Raw genomic sequence first — 18185 nt, forward strand, 5'->3', positions numbered from 1 at the left:
AACTTATAATGTGATCTAGCTATTTCAGTTCTAGCTATTTACCCAAGATAAATAAAAACATATGTCTACACAAAGACATGTACATGAATGTTCAAAAGAGGCTTTATTTGCTATGGCCCCAAACTGGGAACAACCCAAATGTTCATCTCGAAATAATTACACTGAGTGAAAGAAGCCAAACAAGGAGTACACACTGTATGATTCCATTTATATAAAGCTTTAGTGAAGGCAAGCTAATTTATAGTACAGAAACCAGGTCAGTGGTCATCCACGGATGGGAGGACCACTGAGGAGGAATGTGGGGATGAGATTACCAAGGGAAACAAGAAGACTTCTAGATGTAACAGATAGGTTCACTCTCTTGATTGTGGTGATCGTTTTACAGGTGTTAGGATCTATCAAAACTTTTTTGAATTGTACATTTTAAGTCTGTGCAGTTTATCGCATATTTTACCTCAGTACAACTCTTAAAAAGGTCCTTTGAAAACATGTAATTTATAATTTAAAAATGTCCTTTGAAAACCCATTAACTTACCCCTACACTATAATAAACATACATTTATTACCTAATAGAGAACCACTGTGTGAACCACTACAGTAGAATAAAAAAAAAAGGACACAAGGAGAGCGTGCATATAGATATTAGGACTTGCAAACCAGTCTAACACCAGTGATGAAGACTAGGGTGAAATTTTTTAAAACATTCTTCTCATGCACAGTGTTTACTACATTCAGTTAGGATATAAACCTGACCATCTGAGTGCACCTTACTAGATGTGTTTGTTACTGTACAAATACCAGGATCATTTCAAACTTTGTTGTGTTTGCTGGCAGAAATTAAAACAATTTCTATGATGAGACTCCATTCTAATTTCTACCTATTCTATTGCTTTCTGGATGTTTGATATAAAAGTTAGCTTCTACCCTAAAGGTCCACAAGGTCAACAAGTGAACATTTATGATGCAACACTGTTGTGGCTACAGCGAGGCAATTGATCTTGCATAGGGGCAGAGAGGGTCAGGTGAAGCTTTAGAGAAGATGTGAAATGAGAACTGTGACTTGAATTAAATACAGGTATTTTCCTGAAAGGGAAGAAAGAGCTCATTTCAGAAGGAAGTGTCTTTTCTTGGTTAGAAGCACCTTCAAAAATTCCTCCTTTTCTTCAGCTGTCATCTCCAACCTTGTGTTGATTACCAGTTACTGAGTTCTAATGCAGGATACCTCACTCTTACATTAGCTTTGCAGAATGGATAATGTTACCCCCATTTTATAGGTGAGAAAATGTGTCAATCATGTTAGGCTAAGGTACTATGCAGTCTGGTGATTATAGCAATAGGGTTTATTTCCGGCTCACATTATAGGTCTTCATTGTGGATGCATTGTGTCTACGCCCGTGTCTTCTGTTTTTCAAGACCGCAGCTGAAGAAACAACTATCTGGTACATACCAATCATGTAATGGAGAAAAAGACCAATAGTAGAACCACAATATGGCTCTCAAAGCAAGATAGGAAGTCCAATCCTCTCAAGAAAATCTACCATGAGCCACATGCCATGGGAAGAAATATGTCGTTCTTTCACTATGGAGGGGTAGCAAATATTTGGAACTTCGGAAAACTAAGTTTGAGAAGTTTGTGTAACTTGTAGGCCATATAGATGAGTGGCATAGGCAGAGTTCAAAAATGGTTTGTTCATTGTCAAAACCTTTTTTGTTTGTTTGTTTTTTGTTTTGTTTTTTTTAAGTAGGCTCCATGTCCAGCATAGAGCCCAGTGTGGGACTGGAACCCACGACCCTGAGATCAAGATCTGAGCTGAAATCAAGGGTTGTAGGTTTAACTGATTAAGCCACCCAGGAAACCCAAAACATCTGCTTTTTACACTATCCCACACTGCCTCCCTAATGGGTCTCAAAGGAACAGGTCAAGACTAACTTTAAGTGTAGGGAACATCCTTGTCAGGGAAGAGAAAATCTAAGTAGTGTGTGTGTATAGGCACAAGTTTGCATGTGTGTGAAATAAAGAGATGAGTAGAAAAAGAGATACATATGTGAACTAGAGAGAAATAAAAACAGGGATTGATTGCTTGGCCTTCCCCCCAGTTCTACAGCTATAGTATAGAACAACTTCTGTATTTCTCCACAAATTTATCACACCCCTCCCCTGAATATGGAGAATATTAGACAGGAGTTTGAAGCTGTTTAATATACCTTCAATGTACGGCAATACATTGCTTGGCATTCAGTAAGTAGACCAAGCACAGAGTGCTAAACTAAGTATTTCAGAGAGACACCAAGCCATAAAAAAACAATATTAGAGCTCAGGCCACCCAAACAACAAATGCTTAAGCCTGACAAGAACTACTACAGATTAGCAATTAGCATTGCTAATTGGGAAGGTATCCCCAACCCAAGTTCATCTCACCTGATGTCTATTGCTAATAGGAGTCTGCAGACTCAACTACTATGCTATCCCTCTGTCAAGTGGTTCCATTTACCATTCTGCCTTGGACAATTCATCTTAGACTTCCAGTTTTCCTTCCCCAGAGAGTCCCAGAGAAATACACAAGTATTTCCATACTAAAACAGGGAAATGCAACACAGAGGCACTGGCCTATGTCTGGAGCTTCAGCATCAACGAATAGAGGCAGTCCTTCAGTAATCATCTGAGTCCTCATCATTCTCTTGTGTCCATGGATGGTTCTGGGAGAATGTCACTTGCCAAAGTTAAACTTTGAGGTATTTCCCTCTAAATCATCATATAAATGGAGCCAGCTGTATATAGCCAAGAAGGGACAACAGTTATGTGGCATTCCAAACATGATCGAACCAATTTTCTTTCCTTTGTCAAGGAATGCTGTCACTTTAACTCTGCACTTAAGGCAAGTTTTAAGAAGCCCGTTGCTAACAGTTTCTAGGGACAACTGTTAAAACTCTAAGTAAATCATAACATTATATAGAATAAGTACCAGTCAGCAGAGGTCAGAAGAAAAACAAGACATAAAAGATAAAATTTTATTTTGAGATGGTAGTGGTGTGATTCTCAGCTGGAGGGCTACTGTGTCCACCAGTCAAGTGTGTTGGAGGCACAGCTTGTGAACTAATGGGAAATCTTTTTGAATGGAAGTCTACTGGGGCTCCTAGGGAATAACTGAGCTTATATCCAATAATGGGGTTTAGATAACCCCAGGTCTGCCTGAAAAACTGGACAGGCTGACAGAGTATCACAGGAAGAGAAGGGTACAGAGCTTGCCAGCAGCAAGTGAACTCTACAAAGAACAGCAGCATTCATGGTCAACATAGCTCAGAGAAAACATATTTGCATTGATGGTGCAAGGAGTGTTTAAGTATAAACTGAAAGTGCAAAGCAGTGAAGAATAGAAGGGTGGACATCTTATAAGGGGAGAGTGATAAAGAGGATGTTAATGTGATTGTATTTTTACCAATGGGTTGCTTAGGTAGTGGACATTCTGAAATTATAAATAGTAATAGGGAGAAATAAAATCTGACACAGAAATGAAGATACTTCATATCTCAAAATAAATAAAACAATTATAGTTATTCCTTTCCTGCTGGCAGGTATTAGGAAATGAATATCAGAGCAAAGCACATACTGAATGAGAATTGAAAAAGCACCCAAGTAGAGGACTAAGAAAGTTCTCTTAAGGACAGCACCAAGAGAATTCTCCAAACTGAGCCCCGGGTGGGGGGATTAATTCCAAAGTTAATATAAGGAACAGATATGCAGGAAGTTAAATGAGGTCCATGTGATTATTACTTTTTTAGGTATTTTAATTAAGTGAGCTACTAGGACTGGGTTAGAAATTCCAATTTTGGAGAAAATATTACTGACTTGAATTGTTATATTTTACATAATAAAACAAGAACCGAAAGCCATAAAGGAGATGATAATAAACACATTTTACTATATCACATACAAACATGTATAGACCAAAAAAACTATACAAAAAAAATAAACCAAAAAAATGCACTGGAAAATATTTGAATACATTGTATATAAAATAGAGTTATTTTTTTAATATAATAGATCAAGAAGAAAAATCTCAAAGAACCTAATCTTATACCAAAGGAGCTAGAAAAATAACAAAAGAAGCCCAAAGCCAGCAGAAGGAAGGAAATAATAAATATTAAAACAGAAATAAATGATATAAGGGGATCCCTGGGTGGCGCAGCGGTTTGGCGCCTGCCTTTGGCCCAGGGCGCGATCCTGGAGACCCGGGATCGAATCCCACATCGGGCTCCCGGTGCATGGAGCCTGCTTCTCCCTCTGCCTGTGTCTCTGCCTCTCTCTCTCTCTGTGACTATCATAAAAAAAAAAAAAAAAAAAAAAAGAAATGATATAAAAAGTAAAACACAAAACAAAAAAACAATAGAACAGATCAATGAAACCAGGAGCTCGTTCTGTGAAAAAAATAGTAGAAGGACAAATTCTTAGCCAGACTTATCAAAAATAAGAGAAAGGAACCAAATAAATAAAATCACAAATCAGAGAGGAGAAAGAAATAGCAACCAACACTGCAGAAATATAAACAATTACAAGAGAATATTATGAAAAATGGTATGCCAACAATGTGGAAGAAAAAGAGAAATTCCTAGAAACATATAAACTACCAAAACTGAAACAGGAAGAAATAGACAATGGGAAAAGACCATAACCAGCAAAGAAATTGAATCAGTAATCAAAAATTTCCCCCAAAACAACAGTCCAGGGTCAGAAGGCTTCACAGGCAAATTTTACCAAACCTTTACAGAAGACTCAATACCTATTCCTCTCAAACTAGAAAAGGAAAGATAAGAAAACTTCTAAATTCATTCTATGAGGCCAGCATTACCCTGACACCAAAGACCAAGACCCCATTAAAAAAAAAATACAAGCCAATATCCCTGATGAACATGGATGCAAAACTTCTCAATAAAATACTTGCAAGCCAAATCCAACAATAGAATCAGTCACTACAATCAGGATTTATGCCTGGCCTGTAAGTGTAGTTCAGTATTCCCAAATCAATCAGTGTGATACACCACATCAATAAAAGAAAGGATAAGAACCATATGATCCTCTTAATAAATGCAGAAAAGGCATCCAACAAAGTTCAACATTTATTCTTGCTAAAAACCCTCAACAAAATAGGGGTAGAGGAAATATAGCTCACCATAATAAAGACCATCTACAGAAAAACCACACAGCTAATATCACCCTCAATGGGAATGAAAAAGGAGAGCTTTTCCTCTATGTTCAGGAACAAGATAGGGACATCCACTCTCACCACTGTTATTTAATGTAGTAAGTACTCGAAGTCCTAGCCACAGCAATCAGACAATACAAAGAGATTAAAAGGCATCCACATCAGCAAGGAAGAAGTCAAACTTTCACTATCTGTGCAATATATATATATATATATATATATATATATATATATATATATATATATATAAAACCCAGAAGACTCCACCAAAAAACTGCTAGAACTGATACACAAATTCAGTAAAGTCACAGGCTACAAAAGTCAATGTACAAACATCTCTTGCATTTCTATACAGCAATAATGAAGCAGCAGAAAGAGACAGTAAAGAATCAATCCCATTTATAATTGCATCAAAATCCCTAAGATACCTAAGAATAAACCTAACCAAAAAGATGAAAGACCTGTACTCTAGAAACTATAAAACACTGATGTGAGAAATTGAAGAAAACACGAAGAAACAGAAAACATTCCATTGTCATGGATTGAAACAAGTATTTTAAAAATATTTCTACTACCCAAAAACAATCAACACATTTAATACAATCCCTATCAATGTTTTAGAAGCATTTTTCACAGAGCTAGAATAAACAATCTTAAAATTGTATGGAACCATAAAAAAAAAACAAAAACAAAAAAAAAAAACCCAAAGCAACCTTGAAAAAGAAAACCAAAAGCTAGAGGGGCATCATAATTCTGGACTTCAAGTTTTAAACCTGTAGTGAACAAAACAGTATGATACTGGCACAAAAAGAGACACATAGATCAATAGAACAAAATGGGAAACCCAGAAATGGACCCTCAACTGCACAGTAAATTAACCTTTGACAAAGCAAGAAAGAATATCCAATGGGAAAAAAAAATCTCTTCAACAAATGGTGTTGGGAAAACTGGACAGCAACATGAAAAAAAAATTGAATTTGGCCACTTTTCTACACCATACACAAAAAGAAATTCAAAATGGATCAAAGATTCAAATGTGAGGCTTGAAACCATCAAAATCCTAGAAAGAACACAGGCAGTCATTTTTTTAGACATAAGGATAGCAACTTCTTACTAGATATGTCTCTAGGGGAGAGGGAAACAAAAGAAAAAATAAACTATTGATACTTCATCAAAATGAAAAACTTCTGCACAGCAAAGGAAACAATCAACAAAGCTAAAAGGCTACCTACAGAGTGGGAAAAGATATTTTCAAATGGCATATGCAACAAAGAGTTAGTATCCAAAATATATAAAGAACTTCAAAAACTCAACACCGAAAAAACAAATAATCTCATTTAAAAAGGAGAAAGCATGAATAGACATTTTGCTGAAGACATACAGAGGGCTAACAGACACATGAAAACATTTTTATATAGAAGATATATTCTTATAGGGCAGCCTGGGTGGCTTAGCGGTTTAGCACCGCCTTCAGCCCAGGGTGTGTTCCTGGAGACCTGGGATCGAGTCCCATGGCAGGCTCCCTGCATGGAGCCTGCTTCTCCCTCTGCCTGTGTCTCTGCCTCTCTGTCTCTCTATGTCTCTCATGAATGAATAAATAAAATCTTTAAAAAAAAGATATTCTTATATATAAGAAGTAATATATATTTTTTCCAAGGGAATATTCCTTAGCCGTAAAAAAATGAAATCTTGCTATTTTCAGTGATGTGAATGGAACTAGAGAGTATGCTACTAAGTCAAATAAGGTAGAGAAAGAAATACTGTATGATTTCATTCATGTGTGAAATTTAAGAAAGAAGTGAAACAAAGAGGAGAAAAGAGAGAGAGAGAGAGGCAAATTAAGCAACAGACTCTTAACTATAGAGAACCGATGGTTACCAGAAGGGAGATGTGTGTGGGGTGGATAAAACTGATGATTGGGATTAAGGAGGGCACTTGCTGTGATGAACACTGGATGTTGCATTAAAGTGTTGAATTACTAAATTCTACTCCTAAAAACTAATATTACACTCTATGTTCAATGGAATTTAAATAAAAACTTTTAAAATTAGAAATCTTAAAATATTTCAATAGGTTTAGTTATTTGAATAAAATATAAATATGTGGATATATTTAGATATAATTTGAATATAAAATAAAAAGTTAATATCAATAATAAAGAGCTTCTAGAAACCAATAAGTAAAAGGTAAATAACCTAATTTTAAAAATGGATAGAAGAATGGGACTAGACAATTCACAGAAGAAATCCTAGTATTCAATAAACATAAAAATCTGACCTTTCCCTCCATGGTTCTTTATCCCCTCTGGTCTCTTGGCATGCATCTTGCTGCTTCTTTAGCATGAGCTCTGGCCCTAAATTCCTGGTCATTTGTTTCCCCTGATGATTTCATCAGACTCTGCTTATAGACAGAAAATATTATAAAAATCCCACTTTTTCTGGTTCAGCATCTGGGTAAAAGCACTACAAGGTAAGGGTGTCTTTCTACCTCTGAAAGACAGTCTTGAATGGCATGACTACAGTTACTTTATTAGCAGAATCTCTTTTCTCTACCTTCTTAAGAACGCTACTGTCGCCTACATCTCAGCCCAATTCCCATGATATGCTCTTATCTTTTTCCTACCTTTTAAAATAACCTATGCTATCATCAAGAAATTATACAGGGAGGCGGAGGAGTTAAGATGGCAGAGGAGTAGGGGAACCCTATGTTTGTCTCATCCCTTGAGCACAACCAGAAAGTTATCAAATCATTCTGAACACCTGAGAAATCAATCGGAGGTCTGAGAGAACAAAAACTGCATGCCTATAAGTAGAAAACTAACCACCTTTAGGAAGGTTGGACGTGTAGAGTATTGCCTTAAGGGAGATAAAGCTGTGGTTACAGTGGTGAGGACAGAGCCCTGCTTAAGGGGGCTACTGCAAAATAGTATCAGCAGTGGAGCACAGCATCTGAACTTTCAGAAGGCCTTTACCATGGGGGACATGCTGGGCTTGAAGGCGCTGAGGTGGTGAAGTGTGGTGGAATGCCAGGAGTGACAGCATGGTCTGAAGACCTGCTGGGTTGCAAGAACGGGTGGGGCCAATGTGTTGCACTGTTCCCAGGCATACAAACAGGGAAGCCGGCTGAGAACAGGGAGTCTTGGTGCCAGCTTTCTGCTCTTTTTTTGCCATCAACTGTGAACCACTGGGCAATCCAGTGACTGCTTACCTCAGATAAGCTAGAGATGGCAAATGATCCTCCCCTGGAGGAACAGCATGGGTCCACTCTGCAGGAGTCCCTAAAAATTTGGTTTTGAAACTCATTCACAGCCCTGAGATAAAAAGCTCAGACACAAGGTAAAGGCAGGGCTCTGATGGAAACCAGGGAAACAAGAGAGGTGACTGATTGCTCTTCTGGGAGGACTCACTGAAGAATGGGGGGCTCCAGCTTTCATCTCCAGGGCCAGAGAGCAGGGCGTTACCCTAGTCATCCAGCTCATCAGCACTGGAAGCCTTCAGGGAGCACAAGAGCACCACCTGGAGGAGCCTGGAGCAACGCCCAAGCACTGCCCCCTGTGCCCTGGAGGAGCATTTCCACTAGAGCAAGTCCACTTGAGAATCAGCCCAACAGGCTCCTCCCCAGAAGACCAGCACATCACTGGGACCAAGTCTAGTGATCACAGGGTGCTGCATAGCTTCAGCTCTAGGGAAAATGGGGTCTAGGATTCTATAGGATAGGATCTTGCTTCCTTTTAACTTTTTTTTTACTACTTTTTTATTTATTTTTTCAATTCCTTTATTATTTAAAAAAATTGTGTGTATTTTATATTTTTAAATTTGATGGTTTTCATTTTTTTGTGTGTGTGTGGGGGGGGTGATCTAGATTCTTTTAGCAAGCAAATCAAAACACACCCAGGATCTAGGTTTTTGTTTTTTTTTTTTTCCTTTCTACTTTTCTTTTCTGTGCAAAATGACAAGTTGAAGAAATTCACCCCAAAAGAAAGAAGATCAAGTATAACTCACAGCCAGGGACTTATTCTATACAGATGTAAGTAAAATGTCTGAACTAGAATGTAAAAGAACAGTTTCAAGGACAGTAGCTGGGCTTGACAAAAGCAAAGAAGATGCTCCAGAATCCCTTACTGCAGAGATAAAAGATCTAAAATCAAGTCAGGCCAAAAATAAAAGTGCTATACCAAGATGCAAATCCAAATGAATGCCAGAAAAATGAGGATGGATGAAGCAGAGGAGCATATAAGGGATAAATATGATAAAATTATGGAAAATAATGAAGCTGAAAAGAAGAGGGAAATAAAGGTAAAAATGCACCAGAAATGTAGACTTAGGGAACTCAGCAACTTACTAAGTTGTAGTAACATTCATAACATAGGAGCCAGAAGATGAAGAGACTAAAAGGGGGCAGAAGTTTTATTTGAACAAATTATAGCTGAAAACTTCCTTAATCCAGAGAAGGACACAGCCATCAAAATCCAAGAAGCACAGAGAACTCCCATTAAATTCAACAAAAGCTGACCATCGCCAAGGCTTATCATAGTCAAATTTACAAAATACCAGACAGGCAGACAAGAAAAGAATCCTGAAAGCAACAAGGGGAAAAAAAAATCCTTAACCTACAAGGGAAGACAGACTAAATTTGCAGATCTGTCCATAGAAACTTCTCAAGCCAGATAAAAGAGGCAGGATATATTCAATATGCTGAATGGGAAAAATATGCAGCCAAGAATTCTTTATCCAGCAAGGCTGTCATTCAGAATAGAAGGAGAAAGTCTTCCAGACAAGCTAAAAGATTGCTTGACTACTAAATCAGACCGCAAGAAATTTTGAGGGGAGACTCTTTGAGTGAATTAAAAAAGACCAAAAACAGCAAAGACTAGGAAAGTCAGAGAACATCACCAGAAACACCAGCTCCACAGGTAACACAATAGTACTAAATTCTTATCTTCCAATAATTACTCTGAATGTAAATGGACTAAATGTTTCAATCAAAAGACATAGGATATCAGAATTGATTTAAAAAAAAAAAAAAACAAGATCCACCTAAATACTGCCTATAAGAGACTAATTTTAGACCTAAAGTCACCTACAGATTGAAAGTGAGGGGATAGGGAAATATTTATCATACAAATGGACATCAAGAGAAACCCAGAGTAGCTATACATGTATCAGACAAACTAGATTTTAAAAACAAAGACTGTAACAAGAGATGAAGGGTATTATATCCTATATAAATCAATTAATAATAAATATAAAGAAACTCACTGATAATACAATGGTAGTAGGGGACTTTAACACCCCATTTACAGCAGTGGACACATCATCTAATGAGCAAATCAGCAAGGCAACAATGGCTTTAAATGACACAATGGACCAGCTGGACTTAGATATATTCAGAATATTTGTTCTAAAGCAGAATATACATACTAAGTGCATGGGACATTCTCCAGAATAGATCGCATACTGGGTCACAAATCAGGAGTTAACAAATACAAAAAGATTGAGATCATACTACACATGTTTTCAGACTATAATGCTATAAAACTGGAAGTCAACCACAAGAAAAAATTTGGAAGGACCTCAAATACACGGAGGTTAAAGAACATCCTACTGAAGAATGAGTAAACCAAGAAATCAAAAAAGAAATTAAAAAAATACATGGAAGCAAATGAAAATGAAACCACAACAGTTCAAAACCTTTGGCATGAAGCAAAGGCAGTCCTAAGAAGTATATAGCGATACAGGCCTACTTCAAGAAGGAAGACGTGTCTCAAATACACAACTTAACCTTATACCTAAAGGAGCTAGAAAGGGAGTAGCAAATGAAGCCTAAAGCCAGCAGGAGAAGGAATAATAAAGATTAGAGATGAAATAAATGATATAGAAGCAAACAAAAATTAGAGCAGAGTAACAAAGTGAAGAATTGGTTCTTCAAAAGAATAGAACTGATAAATCCTTAGCCAGACTTATCAAAAAGAAAAGAGAAAGGACTCAAACAGATAAAAATCACAAACGAAAAAAGAAAGTTCATAACCAACACCAAAGAAATAGGACCAATTATAAGAGAATACTATGAAAAGTTATATGCAACCAACTGGGCAATCTGGGAGAAATGGACAAATTTCTATAAACTTACAAACTACCAAAACTGAGACAGGAAGAAATAGAAAATTTGAGTAGATCCATAACCAACAACAACAACAACAACAAAAACTGAATCTATAATCAAAAGCTCCCAACAGAAGTCATGGGCTGGATGGCTTCCCAGTTGAATTCTACCAAACATTTAAAGAAGAGTTAATACCTATTCTTCGCAGATTGTTCCAAAAAATGGAGATATAAGGAAAATTTCCAAACCCATTCTACTTAGGTAGCATTACCTTGATTCCAGAATTAGACAAGGACCCCAATAAAAAAAGAGAATTGCAGGCTAATATCCCTGATGAACATGGATACAAAATTTTTCAGTAAAACACCAGAAAATAAATTCAAAAGGATATTAAAAGGATTTTCCACCATGATCAAGTGGGATTTATTCCCGAGCTGCAGGAGCGATTCAATATTCACAAATCAATCAACTTGATATACCACATGAATAAAAGAAAGGATAAGAACCATATGATCCTGTCAGTACATGCAGAGAAAGCATCTGACAGGCACCTGGGTGGCTCAGTCAGTTGAGCATCCAACTCCTGATTTTGGCTCAGGTCGTGATCTCAAGATGGTGAGATCGAACCCTGCATTGGGCTGTATGGTAAACCTGGAGTCCACCTGAGATCCTCTTCTTCTGTCCCTCCCTCCATTCACTCTCTCTCTCTCAAAATCTTTTTTAAAAAAAGGAAAAAGAAAAAAAAAAGAAAAAGGATTTGAAAAAACACAGAATCCATTCTTGATAAAAACCCTCAACTAATGAGGGCTAGGGGGAACATACCTCAACATTATTAGAAGTGTATAGGAAAGGCCCACAGCTAATATCACCCTCAACGGGGAAAACCGGAGAGCCTTCCGTCTACCTTCAGGAACATGTCCGTCGTGCCATATGTTGCCTCCGTGCCCCCACTCTGGAAAAACAGGAAAACTGGAAAAACAGGCAGCCACAGGCCAAGTCAAGGGACGCGGGGGAGCAACAGTAACCAGCAACCATTTTGCATGCCCTCCACATTTCCCATGCTTTAGGGGTCAGGAGGGAGTCAACAGGAAGCCACAGGCATGTGAACCTTTTACATTTGGAAGTGAGGTGTGATATACGGTGGTGGGCTGCCCTTCTGTTGGTCTGGCTTGTGCTGGCCAAACCTGCCACCATTTTGTGTCTGCTCAGGGACACATGTCTGCTCTCTACACACGTTAAGACGTTTGATTTCATTCCTGTTTCTGCTTATAGAAAAGTGGGAGGAACCACAACAGACCTGTCACCTTCCAGGTGTTCATCAGGCTGCCATGTGGCCACTGGAAAGCACAGCCATTGTCTGCTCCTTCACCACGAGGTAGAAGTAGGGATGCTCCAAGGCCTCTTTGGCAGTTGGTCTCTATTGATGGTCGTATCGCAGAAGTTTGTCCAGAAGATCTAGGGCCTTAGGGCTGAGGACGTATCTGTGCTCACTATGGATAAAGTTTTCTGTGAATGTTGTCACAGGAAATCTTTGAAGTGCAGATCTAGGTCTATGTGATACTTCTTCAGATACCTGTACAGCTCCTCTATACCCAGAACCTTGGCAAGGCGAACAAGCTGGTCAAAGTTGTCCTGTCCATGAAGAAGGACTCCTTTCGAAAGATCATGCTTGCCAACACATAGCCCGAACTCCACAGATCCAAGCTGTGATCATACACCTGATTTCACAAGGAGCTCCGGGCCCTTGAAATCCCTCAATGCTGCATGGACATTACTCCTGAGCAGGGTGGTGGAACCTGCCGGGCCCCAGTCTATAAGCTGCAGCTTTCTCTGTTGGTGATCTATCATGACGTTGTGAAGTCTCACATCCCTGTGCATGATTCCCTTGCTGTGGCAGTAATCCAGAGCCTTAAGTAGCTCATACATATAAAACCGGATATCAAAATCTGTCAGGATCTGGCAAAGTTGCTTAAAATCTGTATTATTGATATATTCAAATACCAAAGCTGGTGTCTTTGACATAGTGTCCTTCACAGTGTCAATCAGCTTAATGATAATTGTTCCACCATGAAGGTTCTCTTAACCTCTTGTTTAATCTTCTTTTTTTTCACTGGCTTCAGAACTTTTACAACCCCTCTCTCATTGTTGGTGATGCTAATGGCCTCAAATCCTTCACTATACTTTCCCGATAAGGATGTCCACTCTCCCCATTACTATTTAACATAGTACTGTGAGTACTGTGAGTCTTAGCCTGAGCAATCAGAAAACAAAAAGAAATAAAAGGTATCCAAATCAGCAAGTAAGAAGTCAAACCTTCATTATTTGCAGATGACAGGATACTCTATATAAAAAACCCCAAAAGCCTCCACCACAAAGTTGCTAGGAGTAATACTTGAATTCAGCAAAGTCATAGGATATAAAGTCAATGTACAGAAATCTGTTGCATTTCTTTATGCCAATAATGAAGCACAGAAAAAAAAATTTCAAAGTATCTCACTTTCAATTACACCAAAACCAGTAAGATACCTAGGAATAAATCTAACTCAAGAGGTAAAAAATGTGTACTCTGAAAAGTGTAGAACACTTGTGAAAGAAATTGAAGAGGACACAAAGAAATGGAAAAGCATTCCATGCTCATGGATTAGAACATTGTGTCTATACTACCCAAAATCACCTATACATTTAACACAATCCCTATCAAAATATCACCAGCATTTTTCACAGAGCTGGAACAAACAACCCTCAAATCTGCACAGAACCACAAAAGACCCTGAATAGCCAAAGTAACCCTGAGAAAGAAAACAAACTGGAGGCATCACAATTCATATTTTCAGCTAGATTACAAAGCTGTAGTCATCAAGCCAGTGTGGTACTGGCACAAAAACAGACACATAGATCAATGGAACAGAACAGAGAACCCAGAAACGAACCCACAACTGTATGGTCAGCTAATCTTCAACAAAGCAGGAAGGAATATCCAATAGAAAAAAAGACAGTCTCTTCTACAAATGGTGTTGGGAGAACTGGACAGCCACATGTAAAAGGATGAAACCAAACCACTTTCTTACATCAGACACAAAACTAAATTTAAAATGGATAAAGGCCTAAATGTGAAACAGGAAACCATTAAAATACTAGAGCAGAACCAAGACAGAAACCTCTTTGACCTCAGGTAGCAACTTCTTCCTAGACATATAGCCAGAGGCAAGAAAACAAAAGCAAAAATGAACTATTGGGATTTCATCAAGATAAAAAAGTTCTGCACAGTGAAGGAAACAATCAACAAAACTATAAGGCAACGTACAGAATGGGAGAAGATATTCGCAAATGACAAATCTGATAAAGGGTTAATACCCAAAATCTATAAAGAACTTACCAAACTCAACACCCCAAAAATGAATACTCCAGTCAAGAAATGGGCAGAAGACATGAATAGACATTTCTCTCAAGAAGACACTCAGATGGCCGAGAGATATGTGAAAAGATGTTCAACATCACTCGTCATCAAGGAAATACAAATCAAACCCATGAGGAGACACCACCTTACAACTTGTCAAAATGGCTAAAATTAACAACACAAGAAACAACAGGTGTTGGCGAGAATGTGGAGAAAGGGCAACCCCCTTGCACTGTTGGTAAGAATGTAAACTGATGCAGCCACTCTGTTTAACAGCATGGAGGTTCCTCAGAAAGTTAAAACTAGAGTGACCCTATGATCTAGCAATTGTACTACTAGGTATTTACCCAAAGGACACAAAAATACAGATTCCAAGAAGCACATGCTCCCGGTGTTTATAGCAGCATAATCAACCATAGACAAACTATGGAAAGAGCCCAAATGTCCATTGACTGATGAATGGATAAGGAAGAGGTGGCATATGCACACACTGGAGTATTACTCAGCCTCCAAAGAGAATGAAATCTTACCATTTGCAAAGATGTGGGTGGAGCTAGAATATATTATGCTAAGCAAAATAAGTCAGAAAAAGACAAATACCATATGATCTCACTCATGTGGCATTTAAGAAAGAAAACAAATGAAGATATGGGAAGGGGGAAAAGAAATAAGGAGAACAAAACAAGCTATAAGTGACTCTTAATGGTAAAGAACAAATTGAAGGTTGATGGAGGGAGGTGGTGGGGAATGGGCTAGATGGGTGATGGGTATTAAAGAGGGCACTTGTGATAAGCACTGGGTGTTGTATGTAAGTGATGAATCACTGGATTCCATTCCTAAAACCAATATTGCACGACATGTTAACTAAAATTTACATTAAAAAAAAAAGAAAAGAAAATGGGGATCCCTGGATGGCTCAGCAATTTTCCACCTGCCTTCAGCCCAGGGCATGATCCTAGAGTCGGGGGGATGGACTCCCACATCAGGCTCCCTGCATGGAGCCTGCATCTCCCTCTGCCTGTGTCTCTGCCCCTCTCTCTGTCTCTCTCATGAATAAATAAAGTCTTTTAAAAAAATTGTATAAGAAATCCTACCCTGTTACATTAGCATCAAAATCCCAGTTCACTAAAAATTTTAGTAATGCATATGCAAATTTTATGAGATGCAGAGTCGTAAATCATGTAAGTCCATAAACTTGTTTTAATTCCTTTTCTTTCACTTCTTTGTTATTCTTGATACCATCATCATTATTGTTGTATTTGATGTAACAGGGACAGATGGGAATGTGTGTTAAAATCTGCCACAATGACTGGTTTTGTCCACTTCTTGAATGTTTAATGTCTTTGGTTGTACATATTTCATATAGTTCATTTAATGATTCATGGTCATGATATTAACACTAACAGGATATGATATTAACATTATCATAACCATGATTAACATTCATGGTTATGATATTTTCACTGTGGATATTTAATATTTTGTCAATATATAAAAAAAAGCCTTTCTTCTGTGAATATGTCCGTCTGATATTTTCTGATATTGACAACCCACTATCCCTCTGTTGGCATTTGCCTGGCAGATCTTCTGTTCATTTCTTTGTTTAGCCTCTCAATTTCCAAGGAACTAAATAATTTTAATGCTGCCCACACAGTCTCTGCAAATATTTGCAAATTCAAATAATGAACCAAAACAGGTCTCCCTTTTTGAGGATGAGCACACAGAGAAAAATACCTTTTTATTGGGCTGGGAATCCAGTTGAGCACAAAGGGCAAGAGGGTTCTGGGTGGAAATGCAGGAAGCTCTCCACTTTGCCGAGGGCAGTCCTTGAAATTGTGAGCAGTCATTTAATAATTATGTGGTCTGGGGTGGGTTTCTCGACCTCTCCATCTCCGGGGTCCACCCAGACAAGGAAAATGACAACATCTACTTTCTAGGATAGATGGAGGGTTAAGTAGGGCACCGCACGTAAAATACTTACAATACCAGGGACACCGTAAGTATTCAGAAGATGCGAGAAGTAGTATCAGGATTCCTGCTCTTCCTCATGTTCCAGTATTTGCTCCCTCCAACTGTGCCCCACTGTCCTGGCAGTTCTGGTACCTGCCACTGGACACTTAGGGCTTCATGACAGGTTAGAGCTGCAGCGGTCTGTAGGAATACAAGCCTGTGAAACCATGCTCACTTTTTTTTCCCCCTCTCAATTCAGCAGAAAATGTTGTGCTTGACAGGATAAAAATTTTTCAAAGGATCAAAAGAAATGTGGAAACAGAGCACCCCAGTTCCCCTCAAGCCTCCCTTCCCAAGGCAAGTTCTGTACTCAGCTTATTAGGTTACCTTTCCGAATTATTCTGTAAGTCTTTAAAAATAAGGGGGAAGAAAAAGTCAAGGAGAAAAAACACAAATGGTACTGTTCTGCCTTTATCCACTGCTCTGCACTCAATACAACCTCTTGCATATGGTACAGACTTTCCCCTGTCATAAATTTACCATAATTTATTTAACCAGCAGCCTACTGATGGGCATTTAAAGTATTCCCTGGCTTATTTTCTTTGCAAAAATAAAAGTCACAATGAGTATCTTTGTACATATGGATATATTTTCTAAAGGGTAAGTTTTTAGAAGTAGAATTCTAGGTCAAGAGCATGAGCATTTTTTTTTCGGTAAATAGTGCCAAATTGTCCTCTGCAGAGGTCGTACCAACCCACATTTCCAAGAGTGTCAGAGGGCAGAGAGCTGTTTTCTCCACACACTCTCCAAGTGAATTAGCAAATCTTTTTATCTCTGCCAGTCTGGTAGCTGGAAACGGTATCTCATCACATTTGTCATTTACTTGTGTTTCATTCAGAATGACAGAGATTGGGGGTGCCTGCATTTGTCACCGTCATGTGACAATTGTGGGGAGACAGTGTGTGACTTTGCAGGTCTAGGGTGGTCAGACTGAACCTCCTTACAGAACCATTTTCAAAAGCAAAACTGCACATTTCTTCAGCCTAATATTATGGTTTCTTTTATTTCATACCTTAAAAAAAAACAAAAAACAATTGAGTAACATTTCTAAATTGCAGTGGCCGCAAAAGTTCTCAGGGAGTCTTTTACACTTCTATTAATTTTCTTTTCTGTAAAATTATACTAAGAAAATGTAAAGAAGGAAATCCTTTTCTGCTTGCCTACAGCAATTTAAAGGCCAGTGATGAATGGTTAGCTGGGAGACCAAGGCTCCCAAGGCAAGGGAAATAGGATGATTAGGTTCTGTATTCTAAATTAGGAATGTGTACTCTGAATACATAAGCAATCAGATACCCATTTGTGCAGAAGGAAGAGGAACTAAAACTTAATCCATTAATTACAAAAGAATCAAACATTAAAAAATGCGACTTTTTTCACGGAATAAAAATTTCTTCAAAGAAAATTATGCTTTTTTTCCTGCTCAGGGATAAATGAACTGACATACGTATAGACAAAGGACAACATTTTCAGTGTGA

The 18185-nt window shown here is 38.2% G+C and overlaps 1 pseudogene; it reads right to left on the minus strand.

Annotated features, from left to right (window-relative positions):
* Positions 1–12621: 12621 nt before the first annotated feature.
* Positions 12622–18185, minus strand: part of LOC121488808 — a 40253-nt pseudogene continuing 34689 nt past the window's right edge.

This window comes from Vulpes lagopus, chromosome 4, assembly GCF_018345385.1.
Source record: "Vulpes lagopus strain Blue_001 chromosome 4, ASM1834538v1, whole genome shotgun sequence".
Taxonomy (NCBI): domain Eukaryota; kingdom Metazoa; phylum Chordata; class Mammalia; order Carnivora; family Canidae; genus Vulpes; species Vulpes lagopus.